The sequence below is a fragment of the Miniopterus natalensis genome, chromosome 9 (genome assembly GCF_054644295.1).
Source record: "Miniopterus natalensis isolate mMinNat1 chromosome 9, mMinNat1.hap1, whole genome shotgun sequence".
NCBI classification, from domain to species: Eukaryota; Metazoa; Chordata; class Mammalia; order Chiroptera; family Miniopteridae; genus Miniopterus; species Miniopterus natalensis.
In genome coordinates this window covers 48,926,040-48,933,316 of record NC_142089.1, presented here as the reverse complement: position 1 = coordinate 48,933,316, position 7,277 = coordinate 48,926,040, and the positions used below count along the sequence as shown (strand labels likewise).

The window sequence follows — 7,277 nt, the reverse complement described above, 5'->3', positions numbered from 1 at the left end:
TGGTTTGCCAGGGACCAGGGTTTCCGTGGACAAAAAAGTTGTAGTGTTAAAACTAGGAAAATCCCAGGCAAACTGGGGCAGTTGGTCACCCCAGTGGATCCACAATTACCAAGGGGTGTCTAAATGTAACCCATATGTATCAGCGGTAGAAAAGAATTAATGACACTATTTCATTACCTAAAAGCCCAGGAATTGATGATCCCTTTCTATCTTGTCTCCCAGATGAAAAAGAATCAGGCTTATTAACTATTAAAAAAACGGGACCTACCTTAGTGAAAGTGCTTCGTTTTGTTTTTAGTGGGTGGTGTTCTTGGTAGTACCCCATTTAAAAAATAATTTTATTCTTTCATAATAATGAGCTTTTTTGAAGGAAAATAAGTACTCTTTCAATCTGTGCTAGAGCCAGCCTACCCACTATGATGCAGTTTGTTAGTTGAGAAAACAAAAGCTTAATGGGGTAAAGCATACAAATGGTGGGAAAAATAAAAAGTGTGAAGGTTCAGTTCAGTGAGAGAAGGCAGCTACAGAAATACTGTGCATTTTGTAGGACACTGAGGATATTTGCTGGCTGAAAGAAGAAAACCTTTCAGCAGTGGAAACACAAGATGGCACGTAGGTAGCAGCTGCACCCGCCGCCCGCAGCCACATCAAAATTACAGCTAAAATGCAGAAGCACCAGCACTCAGAGCCTCCTGAGATCTGGCTGCACAGAAGCCCCACAACCAGGGAGCTGAAGGAGCACTGAGACCGGTAAGAGGGGCAGAGAGGCGGGCGGATCGGGGCTGAATCAGAGACGCGGCCGCAGGCCTACACCCGGTGCCACGGCTGAAACCCGGGAGGGAATCTCGGCGGTGGGGGTTTCCCCGAGGAGCGAGGGGGTCCCAGCCCCACAGCAGGCCCCCAGCCCAACGCTCCAGGGCTGGGAAGAGACGTCCCCACAACTCCGGGCTGTGAAACCAGCGGGGACTGTCCCTGAGGGTCGCGGAGGCTGCGGGAGCCCCAGCAGCTCCTCTAAAGGGCCCGGCACGGACTCACTCGGACGCTCCCTCTGAGCCCAGCGCCGGGCAGCAGCCTGAAAGGACCTGGGACACTCGGGGAGGAACTAACCTGCCTGAGACCCGGGCGAGAGGCCAAGGGGCGGCTTCCTCCCGGGCAGAAGGGCTGGCGGAGGCCATGGCTCCTTTGGCGAGTCCTCCCGGCACACAGCCCGCAGGCAGGCGCCATGTTTGAATCGCCAGCGCCTGACTCACGCCTTTGGCCCCGCCCCGTGATTCCCGGAGGCCCCGCCCCTCCCCACCTGCAGCTCATCCAGGCCATTTCCAGGGGCTTTTCTGTGCAAGTGGCCTCTCGGGCCTCATGCTTTGGACTTTCTAAAATCTCTCGAATAAGCAGCAGCGGGCCTCATATGGCTTGATAAATGGTCCCAGGCCTGGCACTAGCCGCAGCCTGCATTGGCTCATAGCTTGGCCTCTCCTGGGCTCCTCCAAGCCCAGCACAAGTAGCAGCCAACTACAGTTTGCTGTGTAGCCCATGCTGGGTGGCCCTGGGCAAGGCACTGGCACAGGCTGACTTTGCACCTCCAGGGAGGCCCCAGAGACAGTGCACCTGGTGGTCAGACTAGATTACAACCCTACCTTATCCATGAGTGACACTCAAGGGGTGCACTTGGTGAACACCAAAGCTCCACTGAATTAAATCCTGCTCCATAGGGCTGTCTCCAGCACAGCAGCTCTCTGGCTGTAGTTGCAGGGGGTCCTCACAGCCAATTGGCCTGGGGGTCAGTTCATCCCAGTGATGCCAACATCAGCCAAGGCTCAACTACAACAGGAGAGTGCACACAGCCCACACAGGGGAGCACCTAGAAGGCCCAGCTCAGGTGATTGAGGAGGCTGAGCCACTGGGCTCTACAGGACACCTACTACACAAAGCCACTTGACAAATTCCAGGAGATATAACAACTCCTCCTAATACATAGAAACAAACACCAGGAAGCAGCCAAAATGTGGAGGCAAAGAAACATGTCACAAAGGAAAAAAGAGAAGAAATCTCTAGAAGAGGAACTAAATGAAATAGATCCAAGCAGGCTAACAGATACAGAGTTCAGAATTTTGTTTATAAGCATGTTTAAGCAGACTATTAGGGAAATAACTGAGAAAATCGATAACATAATAAAGTACCAACTTGAAATGAAGGCTACAGGAACTGAAATGAAGAATTTATTTACATGGAATCAACAGTAGAGTAGAGGATGCTGAGAATCAAATCAGCAATTTGGAACATGAGGAAACAAAAAACACCCAACCAGAAGAGCAAAAAGAAAAAGGAATCCAGAAATATGAAAATAGTATAAGGAGCCTCTAGGACAACTTCAAGAGGCCCAAAATTCATATTTTTGGGATGCCAGAAGGGGAAGAAAGAGACCAATAAATTGAAAACCTATTTGAAAAGATAATTACAGAAAACTTCCCCTACCTGGGGAAAGAAATAGACTTACAAGTCCAGGAAGCACAGAGGATCCCAAACAAGAGGAACCCAAAGAGGCCCACAGCATCATTAAAATGCCAAAGGTTAAAGACAAAGAGAGAATCTTAAAAGCAGCAAGAGAAAAGCAATTAGTTACCTACAAGGGAGCACCCATAGGGCTGTCAGCTGATTTCTCAACAGAAACTTTGCAGGCCAGAAGGGAGTGGCAAGATGAAAAACATGGAATTACAACCAAGATTGCTCTACCCAGCAAAGCTATCATTTAGAATTGAAGGTCAAATAAACAGCTTCACAGGTAAGAAAAAGCTAAAGGAGTTCCTCACCACCAGACCAGCACTACAGGAAAAGTCGAAGGGTCTTCTTTAAGAAGATGCTAATGAACAGAAGAATCTGATGAACTAAATAGATCCAGAGGTATTGAGGCATGCAACAGACGATCATATTTCAGAGGAAAGAGGGAAGGGGGGTGGAGGGTGGGAAGAGATTAACCAAAGAAGTTGTATGCATATAAGCATAACCCATGGACACAGTTAATAATGGGGTAAAGGCCTGGTGAGGGGGTGGGAGCGAAGTGGAGGGGGTCAATTGCGGGGGGGGGGGAATGAGACGCCTGTAATACTCTCAACAATAAAGATAAATTTTTTAAAAAATGAAAAAAAAATAAAATAAAAAGTAATTATATAGAAAAAAAACACCAACATTTTAGCAGTAACAGAGAGAGAGAGGGAGGGAGGGAGAGAAATACACAAGAAAAAAGTGAGAAGGAATAAATAATTCTCATAAAATTTGAGAGCTAAGGTAAGCAAGAGTGTAGGTAAAAAGGCTGTTTATAATAATCTCAGGAAAGGAAGAAAAAATTAGTAAAAATAGAAATAACTTGGTACTTAGTCACCATTAGAGGTGTGCATTTCTGAAGTCCCTGAAATATATAGAGTCCAGCAGCAATTTTTAAAAATGTCAGTGGGCCCTAGACAGTTTGGCTCAGTGGTTACAGAGTGGGTTTGATTATGGTCAAGGGCACGTTCCTTGGTTGCAGGCTCAATCCCTGGCCCCTATCTGGGCTCCTGCAGGAGGCAACCAATTGATGTCTCCCCTCCCCCCTTCCACTCTCTCTGGAAAGCAATGGAAAGACATTGAGTGAGGATTAAAAAAATAAAATAAAAATAAAAGTGTCAGTGGACCAGGAAGATAGACGTGTTTGTTAGGAAAGACATTGAGTTTGGGCTAAACTCAAACTGGAAGTCAAAGGGCAAGATATAGCCTAGGCCAGTCTTCCAAAGCACATGGATGGAAAAGGGTGGATACCAGGTAAAGAAGGGTGACACATATTCTGACTTGGTTTTATCATCCTGTCTTGCCTCACTGAAGTCAGTTCATCATCCTTGAGGTCACCTCCTCGGACAAATCTTCCTTGAGTGCAGTATTGTCAGTAACCAACACTTGACACACTATAATACTTTCATCTCATTATCCAATGCCATTCTCTTTTTTTATGGTAACATGTAACTATCCAAAATCATTATATACATGCAAGGATTGATGGATGGATGGTTGTACGGACAGGCAGATGGACAAACAGATGGGTAAATCAATAATGGTTATGTTTATGTTCTATCTCCCTCCCAAGAATGACTCTAAACTTGATCACAACAGAACCCAGTATCTGAAACAATGGCTCATTCGATAAATACCTGTTGAATTAATTAATAAAGAAATATTTGGGTTATTTCAGAAAATGAGATTTATTATAGCAAGCATTGGACTATTTGTGGAAGTAAATTTAAAAACATATATTTGTGATTAGTCTTGGAAGAATGCAACTCAAACTAACAGCAGATTGTGGATCATTGTTTGAAATGCACAGAAACTCTGAGCATAATAACAATCATTAAAAATTCTTACAATCTAGTCATTTTCTTGTTTGTTCAAAACTAAGCATCCCTTCCTCTGCCAGCACGGTGGCTCATATATTTCTATGACCTAATCATTTAATAACCTCAGTAAATTGATTTTCTGATACAGAAATAAAACTTTTTGTGTATGATTATGACTATATCAATCTTAGAAAAGGAATTATGTAATATTATGGGTTGTTTATCAGACATTTAAATGCATTATTTAATATTTTTTGCATTGTTAAATATAGTTATCCCGATTTTGCACTACCATTTTGTGATTACCTTAGCATAATTGCCCATTTTCTTCAGATATAGTCCTAGCAGTTCAGATACTCTAAATATAGGCTACAAATCTTTGAGGTCCTGCTTGCTGTTACAATTTTTCAATTACTTATGCTGCTCAATACCAAAATTCAAGTAGTATTTTATATTTTGGGCAGTGAGGGGATAGTTTTTTTGTTTTGTTTTGTTTTGTTTTTCATTAGTATCCTGAGGATGACAGTGTAACTCTTTAGAATAAATCACTTATGGTGAGGTTTTCCTCACAGACACCCATTGTGATCATGCCCTGAGCTTTGTCTCCTGTCCCTTGTGTCCCTCCAATTCATGAAAATAAGTTCACCAAGTTTAGCAAATACCGTAAAAGCTATAGCCAGCTTCAGTGTTCAGCATGCAGTGTTCCAGCCTTCCCTTAATCTTAAATCTATGTATTTTTCACTTTCTTGTTAGTTGATCAAATGCTTTGAAGGGACATTTACCCTAGACTTATAGGGACATGTTGACAGAAATGGAAATCCCCACCCCCTAGCTCACTGCATCATAACAACTACCTTCGTGAGAAAGGTAGAGCAGTATTATATGACTAGACCCAAATAGAGATAATGACACAGCCACCAATGAAAGTTAATTTCAAAATACTTTTGTGAATGAATTGAATGAATGAATGAATGATCTACTTTGTTGTTTGAGTAAAAGTTAATTTTCCCCAAATATTTCTGGGGTACAAACTCATGTTGTAAGAGTATCTATTTGTATATTAACACTGATTTCAGAGGCATTACTTTTTCCCCCTTCATTAAACAGTGTTTTAATGGGTCTCAAAATTTTGTGACAGATTTTTGGTCAAGTTGTTTCCATTATAAACAACTGATTTTTAAAAATTAATAACTTAAAAACTACCACACACACAAATATTCCACAAAACATTCCCCTTTCCTTGTGAAGGTTTTACAATGCATTATAATCATTAGCCAGTCTTTTGCTATTAAACTTAAACGGCCAGTTGAGACAAGCAGTTCTGAGACCATTCTTCTACCACTGATTAAGACTGGGGTGGCAGGTATTGAGGGAAATACTCATTTAGTCTTCTGAGCTTTCTGGGCAGACTTAATGATTTTGCCAGCTCCAGCTGCCTCCACTGCTTTGATGACACCCACAGCAACTGTCTGTCACTTGTTCTGAACAGCAAAATGTCCCAGAGAAGGATAGACAAAGAAGCACTCAACACACATGGGCTTGCCATATCAACAACGGCAGCATCATCAGATTTCAGAATCTTTGGGCCATCTTCCAGTTTTTCCCCAGAACGATCATCAGACTTCTCCTTCAGCTCAGCAAATTTACAAGCAGTGTGAGCTGTGTGACAATCCAGCACAGGTGCATATCCAGCACTGATTTGGCCTGGATGGTTCAGGATAATCACCTGAGCTGTGCAGCCAGCTGCTTAAACTGGTGGCTCATTTTTGCTGTCACCAGCCACATTGCCACGACAAACATCTTTGACAGACATGTTCTTGACATTGAAGCCCACATTATCCCCTGGAAGAGTTTCACTCAAAGCTTCATGGTGGCCCAGCCGGTGTGGCTCAGGGGTTGAGCATAGATCTATGACCCAGGAGGATATGGTTCGATTCCCGGTCAGGGCACAGGCCCGGGTTGCGAGCTAGATCCCCAGCAGGGGGCGTGCAGGAGGCAGTCGATCGATGACACTCTCATCATTGATGTTTCTCTCTCTCTCTCCCTCTCCCTTCCTCTCTCTGAAATCAATAAAAATATATATTAAAAGGGAAAAAAAAAGCTCCATGGTACATTTCAACAGATTTTACTTCAGTTTTAATGTTGACTGGAGCAAAGGTGACCACCATGCTGAGTTTGAGGACACCAGTCTCCACTCAGCCCACAGGGATAGTTCTAATATCATCAATGTTGTAGGCATCCTGGAGGGGCAGATGCAGGGATTTGTCAGCTGGATGAGTTGGTGGCAGGATGCAATCCAGAGCGTCAAGCAACATGTTCCACTGGCATTGCCATTTTTACAGGTGACTTTCCATCCTTTGAACGCATGTTAGCATTTGGCTTCAGCATGTTGTAGCCATTCCAGCCAGAAATTGGCACAAATGCTACCGTGTCAGGGTCAAATCCAATTTTCTTAAGGTAGGTGCTGAATTCTTGAACAATTTCCTCATCTCTCTTCTGGCTGTAGGGAGGCTCAGTGGAATTCATCTTGTTAACACCAATAATCAGTTGTTTCACACCCAGAGTGTAAGGCAGAAGGGCAGGCTCAGAGGTCTGCTCATTCTTGGAGATACCTGCTTCAAATTCACCAAACATTGAGAGCTAACATTAATTATTAAAGACAAAAGAGGTTTTCAAAAAACATGCTAAAGCTTGAAATTGATACCAAAAAAAGGTCAAGAAAGTTAACAAATAGCCACCCTTTTTGAGCATTATGCCAATGAAATCAATATACTCATCCTTCAAAGGGAAGACTAATCTAAGACCTATACTGATTTCTAGCCTTGAGTATTATTAAGGAGCGCTGCATTAACTTTCAATTCAATAACGGATAAGCTTTAGTTGTCTCTTTCTAGCGCTGAATGGAACAAATCCATACTT

At 43.2% G+C, this 7,277-nt stretch overlaps 1 pseudogene; it reads right to left on the bottom strand.

Annotated features, from left to right (window-relative positions):
* Positions 1 to 5,737: 5,737 nt before the first annotated feature.
* Positions 5,738 to 6,992, bottom strand: LOC107543166 (elongation factor 1-alpha 1 pseudogene; annotated as a pseudogene).
* Between the last annotated feature and the right edge of the window lie 285 nt (positions 6,993 to 7,277).